Source organism: Sebastes umbrosus, chromosome 19 (assembly GCF_015220745.1).
Source record: "Sebastes umbrosus isolate fSebUmb1 chromosome 19, fSebUmb1.pri, whole genome shotgun sequence".
Lineage (NCBI taxonomy): Eukaryota > Metazoa > Chordata > Actinopteri > Perciformes > Sebastidae > Sebastes > Sebastes umbrosus.
Genome location: NC_051287.1, coordinates 25446392 through 25466934, shown reverse-complemented (window position 1 = coordinate 25466934; position 20543 = coordinate 25446392). Strand labels below are relative to the sequence as shown.

The window sequence follows — 20543 nt, the reverse complement described above, 5'->3', positions numbered from 1 at the left end:
CTCAGCCCTTTAGAAAGGTGATACACCCAGTGAAAACATCTACGGATTTCAATATGATGGCTAAATGAGCTGTTGACTGCATATACGCAAATCACTGGGCAGCCTAAAGCCACGTTGGTTCTGTCATGTCTGGGCCATTTCTTTAAAGGTCCCATATTGTAAGAAGTGAGATTTTCACGTCTTTTATATCATAAAGCAGGTTTCAGTGCTATATAAATTCTGTTAAAGTATCAAAACGCTCAATCCATGGAGAAATACACACAGCCCGTATTCAGAAACGGTGCCTTTGAAACAAGCCGTCAGGATTTCTGTCTATTTGTGATGTCACAAATCTACAATATTTAGATCATTTCAAAGTTGTAAACGTAAACATTCTAAATGTGTCCCAGTTTATTTCCGGTTGCAGTGTTTGTGAATAACGTCAGCTGACAGGAAGTAAACATGGACCCAAACTGTTACCTAGCAACACAATTCAGTTGCAATTCTGTTGAAATGCACTAAAACGGAGCGTTCCAGACAAGGCGTGAATACAGGTATATTCAGGCAGCCAGTATGAGGAAAATAAAGTTTTTTGGGTTTTTTTACATTTAAGTATGTAAACATGTTCTAGTTGAAACATACATAAAATACAAGCATGAACCTGAAAATGAGCACAATATGGGACCTTTAACATTTCTATACAAGACTGCATCGAAGGTTCAAATGTTAAAATAACTTTTAGCTACCTTGATGTGTATGTGTTGCATTTGTTAGGTGCTGATTGAAGTGAGCGAAAATGCATATTTGTCAACTGTTTTTTTCCCTGAAGGTCAGTGGAAATGAATTGTAATGTCATAAAATGTTTTTTAGTTGTCGTCTGATAAAACAATATATAACAAGTTGCTCTTAATAACTAAAGATGCTCTATAAATAGGATGATTAGGAACATTTTGAGTATTCATATTTGAAGGGGAAACGGCAGCGTTTTTAAATCTTGAGAGTAAAAATAAGAAATGCTCACTCTCAGTTGCTTGTTTTTGTCTGCCATCACGAATTGTTGTGTTCCACAAAATATATAAAGTGCTCCCATTTAAAGCTTAGATTGCTGAAAATGCTTTCAGATTACACAGCAGGTATATGTATTGTTCATTGTGCTATTTTGATATGTACTGTAAGTGCACTGTAATGACTGTACTGCCTGTTCTCTTTTGATTTTGTCACTTCAAACTTACAAAAATCCAACTAAATAAAGGCTCAGAGACAACCTGAATGACTGTTTTCACTTTAGACAGCTCGGATTCTGCTCATAGGTCCTGTCATTACTTGTTGTAGATCATCTTTGTCCATATTTGCATATTCCTGTTTGGAGTTGTGGGGGAGCTGAACCCAGCATGCATTGTGAAGACGGCAGGGAAACATGCTATGCAGGTCTCTCTAGTCTGCAGGGTAAACAAACATATAGGCCTACTCACCTGTGGGCAACTTAAGGCCTCAAATTCACCTGATTTGCATCCGGAAGACAGTTGAACACACGGAGGAAAGCCACGTAAGCACAAGAAGAACATGCAAACTAGGGATGCTCATTTTGAAAAATGTTCTGAACCGTTAACTGTCAAGATTGATGCCTCGCATGCAGCGGTGTACCAGCTGCAGGAGCACAACAGATATTCGTTGACGGGAGTCCCCAGTTCATCGTCCGGGAGCGTTAACTTAGCAGCCACGATGCTGCGTGTAGTGTCGCAGACATGCAGCCACTTTCCCAGTGAAAGTCTCCACCGCACATTTAGTTTAGTTTAGCAGGTTGTCAGCTGTGTGTCTGCCCAGCGTAACGATACTTTGTCTGCCTGGCATAACTTTAGCGAGTGACCAATAAACAGTGTGTGTGTTTGTGCTACGTTAGCAGCTCTAGCATTGCCCGAGGTTTCGTGCTCGCCGCCGCACACGTAGTCTGAGTAACTTTAGTGAGTTTCCAACAGACCGTGTGTGTGTGTTGATGGTGAGTGTGGGGTTGTTGGTGGCGTTCTAGCTGTGATCGTAGGTGTAGCAGTGTGTGGACAGTTTATTTGTCGGTGAATAAATGCTCCGAAACTACAACTCCTCCACTCCGCTCAAGAGAACCAGAGACCGGAGCCGACTTCCTGTATCCTGCAACTCCGGCTCCGCCTCTTAAGGTGGACCAGCTTTTCTCCTTAATTAGATGAGTCGCTCCTCTGAGCCGCTCAGCTTTTGAGTTAATTATTAACATTTCTTTTAACCGTTTTAACCGATAGCGTTAATCGGTTAAAATGCTTAATGTCGGTTAACAGTTAAACGGTTAATTATGGACATCCCTAATGCAAACAATCAAATTTCACACACATGGTCAGATCCAAGTCTGTTTCAGACGCCCGAGCAACCATTTTCTGGTAATCCATAAAGACGTGGACATTTTTGAAGCATTTCTGACGAGTTAAAGGGGCTTATCTAAATGAAATAGTAATTGAAGCATTAATAATTCATGATCATTTCTCCATTTAGGCACATGCCATGACAATTTGCTGGATGTAACATCTCCAGTCTGAAAGTCCTCGCAGACAGCCGCCGCCACCGGTTTTATATTCCCATTTTTTTATGCACATTGTTATACTTGTGTTTTGTAATTCAAGTGATCTCTCACACAATGTAATTTTTGGGAGAAAAGGCAATTCTGGGGAGATGGTGTAGATACTGATGAAAGAAACAATAATATGTATTGCCATTTCTTTCATCATAATCTCAGAGAGAAAAAAAAATCAATTTCAATTAAGAAGACACGTCAAAGTCTGTCTAACTATTGAAGGAATGCCTTCGTGCTGCTGTCTGTCTTACCTGATAGTATAAAAACACACTAGAGCTGAAATCTTATTGTGTATGTATGGGGTTGTCTGTGTTTTATGAGGGAGAAAAGACAAAGAGATAAAAAAAAAACAGACAACTTGCAGCACGATCACACCTTGTAGGTGACGATGGTTGTCCATGAAAACTCACACTATCAGGGCGACGATCATTTTATATCCTTGTTTCTCCTCTGTCCCATCTCTCCGCTGGCACACTGGTGGACCTCTTGTAATGTTCGCTGACCCGTACGGGACTCTGCTGTGTCTCAATTCCAATCTTGGGAACTTTTCAAGAAGGTGCATTTGAGTTCTCACCAGCACCACAGGAAAATATCTGCAGTATAAGAAGGTCCACATTTTAATTAACCTCTCAGGTGCCACTCATTTAAAAAAGGCCAGTGTGTAATATTTTGTGTGTGATCTATTTGCGGAAATGGAATATAATATTCATGACTATATTTTCATTAGTGTGTAATCACCTGAAGCTAAGAATTGTTGTGTTTTCATTAGCTTAGAATGAGCCCTTCGTATCTACATAGGGAGCGGGTCCTCTTCGCTGAGTCTGCCATGTTGCTCCTTGTCTAGAAGGAGGCTAAATAACACTCCACACTTACGCTACATTTTGGGGAGGAAAAACTGTCATGGCCATTTTCAAAGGGGTCCCTTGACCTCTGACCTGAAGATATGTGAATGTAAATGGGTTCTATGGGTACCCACGAGTCTCCCCTTTACAGACATGCCCACTTTATGATAATCACATGCAGTTTGGGGCAAGTCATAGTCAAGTCAGCACACTGACACACTGACAGCTGTTGTTGCCTGTTGGGCTGCAGTTTGCCATGTTGAGATTTGAGCATTTAAGCATTTTTAATGCTAACTGCAGTACCTGTGAGGGTTTCTGGACAATATCTGTCATTGTTTTGTGTTGTTAATTGATTTCCAATAATAAATATATACATATATTTGCATAAAGCAGCATATTTGTCCACTCCCATGTTGATAAGGGTATTAAATAGTTGAAAAATCTCCCTTCAAGGTACATTTTGAACAGATTAAAAATGTGCGATTAATTTGCGATTAATCACGATTAAAGCTGAAGTAGGCGAGATTGGAGCAAATATGAATACATTTTTTATAAAACATTCGCTATATCGTGACAGTAGTACATGAAACAGGTAAAATCATGTGCCTCTGTGTCCTCCGGTGTCCTCCGGTGTCCTCCTTTGCTCCTAATGGCAATATGAAACAATATTATGTTACGTTAATGCCTATTTCTCTCCTCAAATGTTTTCAGAATCATCTTGTAGTGTACTGTTTAGCTGTAAAATGAGAAAGTTTGTGACGCCGCCGCCGCCATTGTGAAATCTGGTGAAGGAACGCCAAGTTCTGGTCACATGACCGGAGCACAGCCAATAGGAACGCTCTCTCAATGAAATGACCTGTGATTGGTCAAAGTCTCAGGTCACGGGCTAGATTTTCTAAAGCCTGAAAACAGAACCATGAGGAGGAGCAGAAGTCTAGTTTTCTCTCAGAACATTTGAAATACAGTATGCTGAAAGGTTATTATGGAATTTTTGCCCAATGATGCCAAAAATATTCTGCCCACTGCCACTTGAACTATGGACAATCATGCGATTAATCACGATTAAATATTTTAATCGATTGACAGCCCTAATTTTTATACACGAACATCTAAAGAAATAGTTAACTGAAGATGCCTGTTGTTAATTAGGAATATAATTTTCACCGTGGAATGGTGACACATGAATATTAATGCATCCAAAAAAGTCACTGGCCACCTTCTAAATCTGTACAGCACCCCCCACCGCTCCCGCTCTCCCACCCACCGCTCAGACCATCTGAATCCCTGACGACTGGTCTGTTTTTAGCCGCGCTGGATGGATGGAGGCCTGGCACGGTGTGCGGGGGAGGCCGGACCAGTGGGGATGTCCTGGTGCAGTCTGTCCTCTGCTGTAACGCTGGACTCCCGGCCATCCCATATTAATCAGATTTGCCGCAGCAGCCATATGTCCAAGCAGCGTGATAAACCCCCGGCTGCTATACCTGGCACCCACAGGACGCACTGTCAACACTGTGTGTGTATTTCACACGAGACATTCCTTCAAAGATCTGTTGAGACATCAAAAAAATGTAATTGGCATCAATATTACATGTATTTTTGTGTGTTTTTAATTTTCTTGAAGGTGCTCTGAGTAAATAAAAAAAAAAGCATGGCTGAAGAAAAGGGCATCAGAGGCGACCCTGAAGGAGGAGGAAGTCATTTTTGGGCCAAGTGATCATTTGGAAAAACATGGGGCTACGTACGTCACTGCAACAGGAGAACTGGCACTATGGACCTGCATTTAAAAAAAAAGCTCATTCCTGTTTCCATCTGTCACCTTATGCTTAACAGCACATTATATATTTCATATTCTCACATTAGGTTTCACATATTATAGACACTGTTTAACAGCATTGTTGAGGATCTACAGTAGCCCTTGCATTAGCACTAGTGATGCGGATACGAGGTCGGTGATACAAAGAGCGACTGGATATCATTTCTTATGTGAGGCTTTCTATTAAATTCCACACAAAAAAAATGCATCCCACAATCCATAATTCATAACTGAATCTCGCAAGAGACAACACACCAACACTTGTCAAACATGATTAACTACGTCTGTATCTTACACAAATTTAATTCCTCTCTGTGTCTCTGCCTGTAAATCAGAGAACAATCACCAGTGAGCCTGCTCACAAGATTTGTGACTGAGGTTTTTTCAGGTGTCACAGACGGGATTATCAGGTAAAAAAATGTATTTTAAATCTGTGATTCAAACATTTCTGAATGAATAAAAACTTGCTGTTTAAGTGAAAACTGTGCAGAACAGCTCACATGCTTTTTTGTTCTAATGAGGGCAGATGTTGTTATTGCCATCTACTGTCTGCAAAAGACAACAGAAAAACATTTCACTCACACAGCAGTGTACATCACACAGATCACCGTCATTACTATGAAGTATTAAAGGTCCCATATTTTAAAAAGTGAGATTTTCATGTCTTTTATATCATAAAGCAGGTTTAGGTGCTATATAAATACTGTTAAATTATCAAAACGCTCAATATACGGAGAAACACACACAGCCCGTATTCAGAAATTGTGCGTTTGAAACAAGCCGTTAGGATTTCTGTCCATTTGTGATGTCACAAATATACAATATTTAGACCATTACATGGTTTTAAACGTAAACATTCTAAATGTGTCCCAGTCTATTCCTGTTGCAGTGTATGTATATAACATCAGCTTACAGGAAGCAAAACATGGACCCAAACTGTTGCCAGGCAACGCAATTATGTTGCAATTCCGTTGAAATGCACTAAAACGGAGCGTTTCAGACAGAGGGTGAATACAGGTATATTCAGGCAGACAGTATGAGGAAAATAATATTTTTTTTAACATTACAGCATATAAACATGTTCTAGTAGAAACACAAAATACAAATATGAACCTGAAAATGAGCACGATATGGGACCTTTAAGAAATAAACATACTAACATTTAGATAAATATAATGTTATGTATTAGTATGTGTTTTATTATCTTTCCCCATATTTCTGCAAGACAAATAAATACATCCTAAGCCCAATGTAACTTTCAATGAAATTAGAGCTGCAACGATTAATCAACTATCAAATTAATCACCAACTATTTTGATAATCGATTAATCGGTTTGAGTAATTTTTTAAGAAAAAAAGTCTCTGATTCCAGCTTCTTAAATGTGAATGTTTTCTGGTTTCTTTCTTCCCCTACGACAGTTAACTGAATATATCAAAACAAGTCATTTGAGGGCGTCATCTTGGACTTTGGGAAACAGATTTTTTGCCATTTCTGTCATTTTATAGACCAAACAACTAATCGATTAATCAAGAAAATAATCGACATATTGATCGACAATGAAAATAATCGTTAGTTGCAGCCCTACTGTAGTAGAGACAAATACTGTACTGCAATTTCACAAATTCTTCTGTCAATCAGGAATAGGGCTGCAATTAACTTTTATTATTTTAATTTGTATATTTTCTTCTTGATAAATCGCTGAACTCTGAAGTCTAAATTCTCTGATTGCAGCTTCTTAAATATGCATATTTTCTGGTTTCTTTCCTCCTCTATGACAGTAAACTGAATATCTTTGAGTTGTGGACAAAACAAGACATTTGAGGATATCATCTTCGACTTTGGGGAACACTGACTTTTCACCATTTTCTGACATTTTATAGACCAAAATAACTAATCGATTAATCAAGAAAATAATCGACAAAGAAAATAATCATTCGCTGCAGTCCTAATAACCATACTGGCATTTAGATAAATATATTATTATGTATTACTATGTGTTTTATTATTCCTTTCCCATAATTCTGCAAGACAAATAAATACAGTATAGGCCCAGTATAACTTTCAATGAGCTTTATTGTGAACTTAAAATCATGCATTCAGCTGCAAGAATTAAAGATTAAACATAAGGTCAGTTATGAATAAAAACAATAAATAATAAATGCAAAAAAAATACCCAAAAGAAAAAATCTTTTAAAAAAGAATAGTTTGAGTGTATGAAGACAAAAGAACTCATGAAATTGACATCATATCAAAATATGTCTTACAGTGCAGTAATGTGACAAGAACACATAATAATCTGAATATATATGAAGTGCATCATGCCATGGCAATAAGCATAACCAACACGTGTTACATTCTTTCCAACAAAAGCCATCAGATGTTCTCAGATGACATTATAGTCGCTCAATCATGCAAGGTTCCTCCTCGCTGGCTGCCCACCCTCCCATGTGTGCCCTTCTTCTTCTTCTTAGCCGCTCAACCCCCACCAACCCACCATCACCCACCTCCCACCCATCCTCACACTGACATACATCTGTGCAGGACCATGCACCTTTTGTCTTGGGCTCCCTCTTTGTTAGCAGCTGGTGGACAGAGCAGCAGCCTGCAGCAGCAGCAGCAGCATGTCTACTTTACAGTAATGACAACATACTGCGGCCATTTTTATTTTCTCAATGAGGGACACAGTCAATATATTTATGTTCTTATGTAAAAATGTATTGTTTGGATTTTTATTTGAATAAATATGGGGGGGAGTGTAATTATGATAATTGGATGGAGATGGAGATGGAGATGGAGGTAGTGCTGAATAGGACTGGTGCTTATTATTATTTTTATATTTATTTATTTATTTTATTGTGAATGTATTTGGATATATTTATTTTATTATGAATGTATTTTGATATATTTATTTATTTTATTATGAATGTATTTTGATATATATATTTGTGTTAATCAAATTGGGATGTGTAACAACTTTGTATTAACACATCTATCTATGTATCTATCTATCTATCTATCTATCTATGTGTGTTGTTGTCTGGTTAGAAGTGTGAAGCAGCATCATCATCACCACCAAAGTGAACTGCAGATAACCCCATGACGTGGCACACGCACACGCACACAGTATGGAAAGCCATATATAAAATAGCCGGAGCCGGCATCATGTATCTGCTGGTGGTCTGAGCCGCTGATAAGGGCTTTAGCAGCTGATCTGACTTCAGTCTGGATAGATGAAGGATGAGCTTCTCACACGCAGACGTTGTCCATCCTGCTGCTGCTGATGCTCCCTGCTCGTCTCGTCGTCGTGGTAAACTCTTGTGCACCCTCTGGTGCTTGCTAGTCTCCCAAACTTCTTTGTGTAGCCCGCTTTGCAGATTGTCTTCCTTGTCTGTGTGGTGGTTGCTCATTATTCAGAGACAGACGGATCTCAGGTCATCTGCAGCTGCAGCGAAGGAGAAGCAGGAAAGATGGCGATCATCCATTAGACCGACCGGGCGCACGCATGAGATACGAGGACAACTTTTGGGAGGATCGCTTGAGGAGAAGATTGTACCAGTGAGTTTTTTCATCATCTTTGCTACTAGATTTCCACAGTTTCGCCACAGATTGTCGTCTGGGTCTCTCAAGGTCTGCGAGAACGTTAGGTATGGTAGATCATGGGAGAGCCTCGTGAATGACCTGGAAAGAGCTGATCTCTCTTCCTCTCTTCTTCCTCCACCAACACCTCCACCACCTTTCTCCTCTCAGTCCAGCCGACTTTAGGAGAGGAAGCCGGGGCTAGATTTTCAGTGGCTCCATGGCAGCCAAAGTCAAGTGGGTCTTCTCGCTTCAGCCCGGTTAATAACCGAGCCGCTTTCTGTGTCGCCTTTCGGTTTGTTGTCAAAGTGACACAAGAAGGAAATGGACGCGGCGGTGCACCGAGACACCGAGAGAGACAGAGACACAGAGAGGGTCGCCGTGCGTGTTTCTGGCTGCACCGGAGCTGGACTGTTGTGTTATTCTGACATGTCTGATCCGGCTGGTCGGCTGGCTGCTGGCTGTGCGTCCTACCTCTCTCTCTCTGTCTCTCTGTCTCTCTCTCTCTCTCCGGCCGTGCGTGTTGTTGCGCGTTAGCTTCATGGAGAAGCCATTGCACGGATTGCTCTCCTCTCCCAACACAGCCTCCATTAGCGACACAGCTAGAGGAGCTGACATAGTCCAGTCACACACACACACGCACGCACGCACACACTATGAGAGCCATGTCCAGTGTGAGGAGGAAGCTATATGTCTCTCCTCCTCCTCCTCCTCCTGCTGCTGCTCTCTATTTAAACATTAGGAGTCCTCAGTGTTGGAGGTGTCCTGATGGTGGAAATGGTGACTTCATTTATCCTCTTATTGCCCCCTCCTGCTCTGTTTGGATGTTATTTGCTGTCACTGGTCTCAAGTCAGGTATGTCAGAGAGCTGCTAGTAGAAGGGCTTCACCATAAAATGGAGGAGAGCTCTCCAAGGAGAGCCCTGGAGGAGTCAGACAGACAGGCAGGAACAAAGGTTGTGTTCATACATGACATGGCCACAGTCTTCTCCTTCTTCTTCTCCTTCTTCTTCTTCTTCTTCTTCTTCTGCTTTTTTCAGCTCGGAAGTTGCTACAGGAAGCAGAAGAACTCTGAAGTGAGGTCCTTTAGTGGGGACTTTCAAGGTTAACTTTCATTTTGCATGATTTAAACACAATGTGGCTCGTACTGTAGGTAGATATTTTTTTGTGTGTGAGATTTAGCAGATGACACTTTTAGGGACATGCAGGCTTTGTGATTGTGATGGCTGAGGGACACGTGGATGAGACAGGAATTTCAATGCTGAATAATGCAGTGTTTTTTTTTGGCCGTGCAAGTAGTTAATGTTCAACGAAGTGCTCTCAAAACTCTCTTTCTTCTTCTTCTTCTTCTCCGTCTGTGTGTGTGTCTGAGGGTGAAGTAATGGCTGCAGATCTTAGAGGAAGTTCTCCAGATGATTTTAGTTTTGGATGAGTTTTGGGGGTGAAATGATCTGTTATCTACACACTCTTTGATGGCTTTAAATTGAAGTGTTTATATAGTCTAATTATTTGCAAAGCTGTTTCGTTGGGTGACACACACCTGACTTATTTGTCTTACTTGTTTCAAGTATATTCAAATACTTTAAAAGTTATGGATTTATTACAGTGCAAGCCCCGTGTTGTAATGAACCCTATGTCCACTGTGCACCTTTAGGGTGACTTTTCACACGTTATATCCTAAAGGTGTCTGTTGACCAGCCCATCAGGACAGAGAAGGAGGTGTGTTTGCAAGCTGTATATAGTGTGTTCCTGTGTGTGTGGCTGTGTGCGACGCTCTGCAGTTCCCCCTGGCCACTGTGTGAAATCTTGCTGACAAGGAGACTGCGAGCTTGACACACTGTGCTGCGACAATGCCGGGGCAGAGAAGAGCAATCAAAATGGTGGCGATGCTCCTTCTCCCTGGCGTGGCAGCAGGGCAAACAGGTTCTCGAGGAGGAAGGAGGGTGATGTAGAGGACAGGAATCTGCTGCCGTCGACACATTTGGTCTCGCAGATGGGTGGCGATGGATACAGTCTGGTGGTGACAGTGGATGGATGTTTCTGCGAATGAGCCCAGTGATATAAACTCTGGATGGGATTGTGAGGTTTCTTTCTGGGGGTGCTGATGCCATCATGCCGTCTATTATAGAGTTCCTCTAGTAACTTTCACACACCTGCAACACATTCTGGACTCTTTCTGAAGCTCATTCGTGCTGCTGCGCTATGAACTAATCTGTGAGCTCAGGTTTTCAGTTCAACTCACCAGCTAAGGTCATGGGGGTCAGGGCTGTTTGCTTTTGCTCTAGCAGAGAAGGTATTGCTAGTTTTATAGTAGAGGCTGGATTACTAACAGTATAGGGAACTGCTGCCGGGGCCCCCCAGACTCTCAGAGGCCCCCAAAGTCCCCAGGTTCTCTGTGTGGCAATTATTTAGTTGTAATTACATTAATTACACATGGTACTATACACCACTGAAGTATTTAAAAAATGAAAAGCTCAGGGCCGAACGGTGGCTCCTGTGTTTTTAAACTGATCCTGAGGCCCCGTCTGTCTTATAGATGGTCTAAGCTGAAATGATGAGTCAATTATTCAAATGAGGATTTGCTTCTTTTCTCTGATAAAACAATATACTGTATATATAAGAAGTGGACGTAGTCACCGTGACGTCACCCGTTGGTTTGTGGGCTATGGTTTCAAAACCTCGAGTTTGGCCGTCGCCATCTTGGTTTTTGGCCGTCGCCACGTTTGTCTTTTGCAACCAGAAATGACACGAGAGGGTGGAGCTAAATACAACCGAATGAATTATCACGATAACTATTCAATAATTAGCAAATGTTAGCATGCTAACAGGCTAAGATGGTGAACATTTTATCATAGTCACTGAGAGCATGTTAGCATGCAGATGTTAGCATTTAGCTCAAAGCACCACAGCCTTACAGAGCCACTGTTGTGTTTGTAGACACTTTGTCGTGCTGTAACACCGTAACACTGTTAGCAGCCTCACGTTGCTTAGAAAAAATTAAATATCATTGCGACAGATATCAAAGTAACATCAGAAGACAAACTCGCCGTAGACTCTGTATAAGAAGTGGACGTAGTTGCCGTGACGTCACCCATTGGTTTGTGGACTGCTGTTTTGAAGCCTTGAGTTTGACATTTCTGCCGTCGCCATCTTGGTTTTTAGCAACCAGAAGTGACACGAGAGGGTGGAGCTAAGTACAACCGAATGCTGAATAAGACATTTTTAGGCAACCAAAAATATTACAATTACTTTTCATGAAGTGAAAACACACAGTGAAAGGGTTAAAGTTGTAAGACGAAAACACGGACAACTCCCAGACCGGACAACGCCGTGGTAACAACCTGTCAATCACAAGGTAGTCCCGCCCTAAAGCATCCCCTGCTTTATGGTCTATTTGACTCTAAATGATTAATAATTTACTAAATGAACATCATGCTGTGTTGAAGAAGACTTGAAACTAGAGATTGAGATCATAAACTCATGTTTACAATGTTTACTGAGGTAATAAATCAAGAGAGAAGTAGGCTCATTTTCTCATAGACTTCTATACAACCAGAGGAGTCGCCCCCTGCTGGCTGGTAGAAAAAATGCAGGTTTAAGGCACTTCAGCATTGGCTTCACTTCTCAGACCCCGGAGTTGCCCACTAGATATAACTAATATAATTGTAAGCTTTTCTTTGTCATAAAATATGTTAGTAAATTGAATATCTTTGGATTTTAGACTGTTAATCAGATGAAACGTGAATATGTGGCCTTGGGCTGTGGGAAATTAAATTGAGAAAATAATCATAAATTGCTGCCCTAGTAAATTGGATTTGATATTTTAGTTAATATTCTGCATACATGATGCATATCTTTAAAAAAAAATTGTGTTTAATCAATTTAACAGCTAACATGGGGCTTTGTTTTCCAGAGTATAAATACTGGTTGCTTTCTTGAACTTTATCCAGCCAACATCTTCATATTTCTAAAGTTGTTCCATTTATAATGTGTACACAACATTGATTTATTAAATAGATAACATAGCATCTTGCAACTTGCTATAAGATATGGCCATTTTTTTTAATATTGACCCATGTAGCTTTAATTATACAGCTGACATTTGGGAAATATTTGTATCATATCTGGAGATCTCCGGGTCAAAGTGGTTCAATTTTACATCCACATAAGACTTTTTAAAATTTTTTTTACTGCAGTTCAGCTTTAAGGTGACAGGGCAGAACTGAACTATAGATACTTTTAGAAAAAAAGAATTACATAACTGGATTTTTTGCAAGGTATTTCAGGATTACGCTTAAAAAGCTTGACAGTGAGGACAGAGGATTAAACAAGAGAGAGACTCCTGTGATGGTTTGAACGCTGGAAGGAAGTGGTTGTGAAGCTCATCACTCACCCTGATACTCTTTTTGTGTCTCTTGCGCACACACACACACACAAACACACACACACACACTCACACACACACTCCCCCCCCTCCCCTCTCCCTCATTCACTCACTCACATTGGGCGATGCACTCCTCCATTCTTCTCTACCTGGGGCAGTGAAGAAGGCCAGGGAGACGCACAAAAGCAAATTGAAATGCTCCAGTGAGTGCTTTCTTGACATGATGCATGGCTCATGAGATGCAGCCGGGCCCTGCTGCTACACTTGTAAAGTGTGCTGAAACACACAGGCCCCAGATCCACAACACTATAGCCATTACAGCACAGCTAAAAAACCCTCACTACTTACTGACCTTCTTCACTCCATAAAACACATTTCTGTTGTCATGATTTAGATTCTTGATTTAGATATGGAAGCACGTAAAAACCTGCCAGGATTCTTTGAATAATTTGATGCTGTGTAACTAGGTACAGGCTTGTTTGAGAAGCTAAAAAGGCAATATCACGTTTACTCGGGGGTTTAAATGGAACAAGGAAGTGGCTTGCTGGAGGTGTCATTCCAGTTTCTGTTGTCAGTTGCCACGTTACACTGCTGCAGAACTGGTTCCTCCTCTCTGCTTTCCATCAGAACATCAACAGTTCAACGTCACCTTACCCCTCCTGGAAAGAGAAATGCTTGTAGCTCAGTATAGCTCACAGTTGCTAGTCTATTGAGGGGGCTAGCTTTATAGAAAATGAAGACTTGAAGAAGAGGCAGTTTGTCCGCTGAGATAAATGAAGCCATCTACTCAGGTTTCCGGCCTAAATTCAGGATTTGTGCCCTTCTCGTATAAGACACAGTGAACCAACTCTGTCAGCCTTCGAGCTGCATGTGGTGGAAAAAAAAAAAATCCTGAATTCTTTGGAGACGCCCGTTCCTTGGGCAGTGTGGTGCCACCGGACAAGGCCTTCATTGAGCAGGAACAGGAGTGGTCTTGTAGAAGGGATCCACACTGGCTCGGCCTACGAAGCAACAGAGCTGTCCAAGGACGATTAAATATTTAAGAGCTTGGAAAGGAGGTCTCGGTGGTAAGTTAATATTGATGGGTCTCTCATCTTTCCCCTTCTCAAACTTGTTGAGCTGCCTCGAGAGGTCGGTTTGACGAAAACCTTGAGAGGAACCTCACCTTCTTCTTAGATAAACTTACCAAAAAAGCGGTCCAAAAAAAATCTTTCCTCCAACGTTCCTGCGAGCCGACCAGACTCAGTTTGATTTTTCTGCTCTTTTTTCTTTATTGCTTCCTGTGTCCTCTTTTGGTCACTCTGAAATCCTCCATCCTGACTAGCTTGTAACCTCACCCACTCCCTGTAACTGTAGTAACTGCCATGTCAGGCTTATAAGGAAGTCAGCATTGCAGTGTTTTCTGGCAGTTGTCCACTGAGTCCCACTTACAAGAAACCCTTCAGTGCATCTCGCAGCCTTTTCTTGGAATCTTTTTTCTTTTTTATGGTGAATTGGTGGAATTGGATACTGCTGAAGGCATTTTAATAGAGAGGATGTTTTAGATTTTTGATTGAGATGAGAGATGAGATGAGGGGAAAGGCCCTTGGTGGAAGATGGTTTTGCTCGTTACAGCAAGAAGGATGTCACAGTTACATCCGTAGACTGTATAGAAGAAGTGGAGTTCAGCATTTTGTCCGTCGCCATCTTGGTTTTTTGTCCGTCGCCGTCTTTTTTTTTTCCGCAACCAGAAGTGACACAAGAGGGTGGTACAACCTAAGTACAACCGAACGCTGCATAAGATATTTTTAGGGGACCAAAAAGGTTAGAATTAACTTTCATGAAGTGAAAACACACTGTGAAAGGGTTAAAGTTGTTAGACGAAAACATGGACAACTCCCAGACCAGACAACGCCGTGGTAGCGACCTGTCAATCACAAGGTAGCCCCGCCCTAAAGCATCCCCTGCTTTATGTTCTATTTGATTCTAAATGGGACCATCATTTACTAAATGAACATCATGCTGTATTGAAGAAGACTTGAAACTAGCGACTGAGACCATAAACTCATGTTTACAATGTTTACTGAGGTAATAAATCAAGAGAGGAGCAGGCTCATTTTCTCATAGACTTCTATACAACCAGAGGAGTCGCCCCCTGCTGGCTGGTAGAAAAAATGCAAGTTTAAGGCGCTTCAGCATTGGCTTCACTTCTCAGACCCAGAAGGTTTCTCACTGGTCACATGATACAAATAATATACTTTACTGGATTGGAGTTTGGGTCGAGAGCTGACCTTAGTCCGTGTTCCCAGTTATCCATATATGTTGTTGGAGATGATACAGATCTATATTTGAGACAGCAGCAGATTGATTTACGCCAGGAAACGTTTTCCGAGGAGAGATGGACTACAAAGCCGTGTGGAATGTAAGGTTTCCTGGAGTGATTGTCTTGGTGGAAAAACACTTCCTGGTTTCTCTCCAAGATCTGTCCTTGGACATCCTTCACTTGCCCGGCTCTTCAGCGGGGTTGTTTATTTAGCCTGTGTGTGTTTCAGTTTGAGGCCATCTGAACGAAGCCTGTTTTCAGCCTCATATGTCTGACTGTGGACATGTAGGGTTTATGGATTGCGTGTGCGACGCCGGAGCAGCAAATAAATTAGTTTTTTTTTTGCCGTAGCCTACTTGTGTACAGTACTTGATAGAATTCGTTTTCTGAGAATTTTTCCTCTTCAGGCTCGAGGGAAGGAACCTCTTGAGAAAACCAAATATATCTACCTATTCCTTCCAATATGAAATTGTAAAAATAATCACGCCTGAGGCTATTAATTAAATTGTGCACTTAATCATTTTTTGGATGGAATATTTAATCATGTTGCTGAGGGTTGCCCCATGTTTCATCTTTTGTGCTTTTCAGTCTAGAAAACAAGGATTTTTTACCTCTCTAATAGAACACATGTTTACTGTGTTGGGTCACCTGTGGTTGATGTCATGTAACTGAAGCTTACACAGCTTCTGAAAGTTTCGTATGATTGAAAGCTCCGCATTTAGAGGCACGATCCTCAGATCTCTCTAGGACGTTGTCTCCGGCTTGTGATGAGCACCAGAGTCGCACTCTAGGTGGCCATCTTTTTGCAGCGAACAATAAAACCACACATCTCACTTCTGCTTTCGCTGACGGCCACGACAGTCAGCAGAGGAACAGGCAGACAGACAGACAGGAGGGGAAGCTGCTCGCTCAGGTCTTGTGCTCTTTAAAGTTAAACACTTCCATCTGTGTAACGAGATAGCGGAGCGAGCAGAGAGGAGGCAGCAGCGGCTCCTCTCAGCTGAGCTGCAGGACAGTCAAAGACCTTGAGGAGCACAAAATGGTGGATGGCCCGTGCCACTGATACTCCAGCCCGTGATTGGCAGTGTCTCCTTGGCCACGGTGGGGCCGGCTGCGTGAAATGGAGTCCTCTCTGTGTGGAGCGTTTGGCCCAGCCTCAGCTCTGATGCAGAAGATAATTCTGTCAGCCCCCGAGAGAGAGGGAGAGGGAGAGGAAGCCAAGTGAGGTGACTGCACTAAAAGAAGGTTGAGCTTCCAGAGATCTCAAACCGTACACGTCTGCTTGCTTCCACCTACTATCCCCCCTCACTCAAACTACTTGATTTCCTGGGTTCTGACTTCTGTTATTAACTGTGTTTGGTGCTTTTTGCATTGAACTAGAAAAAAAAAGGACCAGCTTTAGATGAAAAGATTCATTTTTTGGTTTGGTAACGGGAATGAAGAGAGGGGCTATGTAAGGGTATTCATTATCTAACCTTCACACCTAGCAGGCTTTAGCCGAGGGATTTACCAGCCCTCTGTTTTTGTTGCTTTGTGAACATTTCCAGGCTTGAAGGTCACATAAATATCTCTGATGATTAAAGGTAAATGCAGGAGATGTAAAAGACTGTAAGCGGTTTGAATGGAGTAGTATTTTTTTTTTATACGGTGAGTTTTCACCATGACAACCTGAAGACAGTCGCCACACACAAGAGATGGCCATTAATGCTTGTCTCCTCTTAATCTGCTTGGTCATTATCTTCTGTGCAAAAAGAGGGCAAATGTTGCTACCGAGCGCTCTGTGTTTGCAGCCGTCCCCTTTCTCAGAAGGAGCCCTTTGCTGAACACAAAGGCTACCCTTGGAGCAAGGTTACTTGTACCACGATGGCCAGCTTCTTTCTTTTTTCTTTTTCTTGGGTGCAGCTTTTAGAGAGAAACATGTAGCAAACTAGCAAGTCGGATGTCTTTTAATCGAGAAAGGAGCCGTCTTGGTTTGCAAGTATAAAGAGGGGAGCGAATGCAGCGATATTAAGTATTAAAGGCCGTCTGACTGGGTGGGTGATGTCAGGTAACCATCTGTCAGAGAGCGACAGACTGACAGTCTGACCTTGCAGTATGGGCGACGCCGACATAAACTGGAGAACTATCATCTCTTCCTGGGATTAGTATAGTGTATTTGCGACTGGCCATACTAATACGGCATTCCTCCCTCTCTCTTTCAGCTTCTTCCACCGTCTCTCTGTTTGATGTGAGGCCTTGCTTGAAGGCCTCAGTCAGCAGAATACTTTGAGGTCCCCGAGATCAAAATCCTTCAATCCCCCTAGACTGTGCTCGTCCTTTAAGACTGAGGTGGTGCATGTTCACGTATCATGTGATGCATTAACTTTGATGTTGAAACAGATGATATCCCTAAGCGTGATAATGATACAATTTTTAAAGGGCAGCAATATCGTGTAAACACTATGGCTGTCTAAGTTAACGCGATAATAACGCGTTAACACAAATTTGTTTGTGCTTGTGCTCGCTCTACATAGACATGAACGAGCATCGCTGAAAACAGTGAGGCGACACACGTCAGCTAAAACACAATATCACTCTATATTTCAGCTGCTTGGCAGTAATGTTAGCTGACCAGACGAAGGTCTCTCCATGAATCAGAGTTTTGGTCGAAGACGATAACGTTTCTCTCTGCGGAGCCCCGTCACTTCACAAGACACGGGAAACCTCTGTTGGTCTGGAGGAGCTGCAGCAGTTATTTCTGCACAAACGTCCACTAGATATTCTCAGAGTTAAACTAACTCTTCTGCAGTGTGGAGTGTGCGCGCATGCACGTGAGAGTGGAGCGAAAGAGCGAGAACGAGTGTGGTGTGTGAGTGAAGGCAAGCAGGCAGAGGAGCAGAGTACAGCAGAGACTCCAGTCCTGGAGACCAAACCTACGGTCTCCCCCAAGTCCTCCGGCCGCGGCCAACACTGTTTAACAGACGGGCTTCACTAGATACAACCAAGAGGTTTTGGTGCTTCCGTGTAGTTTGTGTTGGAGACTGAGTCTGAACAGCGTAGTCACACATGAGCGCGCATGGGACACCGACCCGCAACTTGTGATTATTAACGCAACTTGTGATTTTTAGGTTGTAGCGGCTCAGTTTGAAAGCTAGAGTGAAGATACTGTTATCATATGAAACCAGAAAACCTAAAGAATCCATCGGATTCTTGAATAGGATTAGAGGATAGATGAATACATGATTGACAGCACGTTGGTCCAATGTTGATGTCCAAATGTCCTCTCCAGTCTCTACCGCTGTATGGTCCTGATGAACTGGCAGTAAACTATCACACAGCAGCTCACCAGGAAATGAATTATAACGTTCAAATTGTGAACTACTTTTAAACACATGACGAAACAAATACGTTTTATTTAGTCCTTTTTATTGTAGCTAGCTACTAGCGTTAGCTAACGCAGCAGTTAGCTTGTTGTAGCAGCCCTGAAGGACCCGGTGCAGCGGTTTGTCGCCCCGCTGAACGCCACCGTATCCCGCTGTGGGTCAGCCCGGACAGCTGAGCGAGGGTTGGGGTTGCCAGAGGGCATGCGGCAGCGGCAGGACTCGGACCCCGCCGGGGAATGGATGGAGAGAGATCCGCTCGGGGCTCGCGGTTCGAGGCTCGGGGCTTGCAACTCGGGGCTCGTCGTCACGGCTTGAGTTTGCCATGTTGTTATGTATGATTTGAGCATATACTTTTATGCTAAATGCAGTACCCATGTAGGTTTCTGGACAATATTTGTCATTGTTTTGTGTTGTTAATCGATTTTCAGTAATAAATATATACATACATTAGCATAAAGCAAGCATCTTCCACTTCCATGTTGATAAGAGTATTAAATACTTGACAAATCTCCCTTTAAGGTTCATATTGAACAGATAAAAAATATCCGACTAATTTGCTATTAATCACTTTTAACTATGGACAATCATGCAATTAATCGCGATTAAATATTTGAATTGATTGACAGCCCTAATAAAAAAAAACATCAAAAAAGATTAATTTTGTTCCATTGGACCTGCATTCAGTGGATTTAATAGGATGGTGGTAAGCCTACATGATCTTTTCCTTTACACAAGAATCGTTAAGGGTCGCCTGGACCTGAGGTGTTTCTTTGTAACGCCCTCTGAATGTGACACCAGTGAAGGTCAGGCTGCAGACAGATCGAGATCAGCAAAGCTTGCTGGGTTGCAGCGTGTGAAAGCCTCTGCACCTGTATTTACCAGTCCTCCGAGACAATCGGGGATAACTGGAGCTGCTTTCCTGAATGTTCATCAAAAAAATCTCAATCATTCAGCTACAGTAAACAGTAAAGGAAAGTTAAACACAAGAGGTTTGCAGTCCCTTTGCGCAAGTATGCGTATAACTCATTAACTCAAGGTTAGTTGCATTGGAAATCAAGAAGTGATTCCAATTAGATCAATGAAAATATTATCAGTGAAAGTCAAAGTGTACATGCGTGGACAGCAAGGAGCAAACGCAACATTTTTGAAATACTGCAGAAAGATTAAGACATTAAATCAAATTTAAGATCCTTTAATTTTTTTTCCTGTAACACAGTGAAGAGAAACTTGAAGACTTGGGAGGTATTATGGCACCATGAGGACCTTATCTAGATCAGGTCATCTTGCTATGATGGATAGTCATGTAAAGAGGAAGCTCTAAAGGAAAAACTACCAAGAGGCCAACAGCAAACTAAAAATAACTGAACGACTGTATAGCATGAGTCTATCCACAACATGCTTAGCAAGAGTCCAATGTGTTCTTAACACTTCTGAGCAGAGTGGGAGGACTACGCCTCACCAAAAACCACGTGTGAATTCTGCATGTGTGCGGTTCATTCCCGTGACAGGAAATGGAACTTATTGAATGTTGTGATCTAAATATAGAGCAACGGCACATCGAGTACAGGTCAAACAATGCCTACTAGGGATGCTCATTTTAAAAAATGTTCTTAACCGATAACCGACTCTCGTTAACCGATTATTAATTGTTAACCGTAAAGATTTGTGCCTCGTATGCAGCGGTGTACC

At 42.0% G+C, this 20543-nt stretch overlaps 1 protein-coding gene across 1 annotated transcript in view; it reads left to right on the top strand.

The window, feature by feature from the left end:
* The first annotated feature begins 8414 nt into the window (after positions 1-8414).
* The window catches only part of znf462 (zinc finger protein 462), a 73132-nt gene continuing 61003 nt past the window's right edge, over positions 8415-20543 (top strand). The window contains exon 1 of the mRNA XM_037752028.1: positions 8415-8786. The gene's annotated coding sequence lies outside the window, so the exon portion shown is untranslated. The remainder of the gene's footprint in view (positions 8787-20543) is intronic.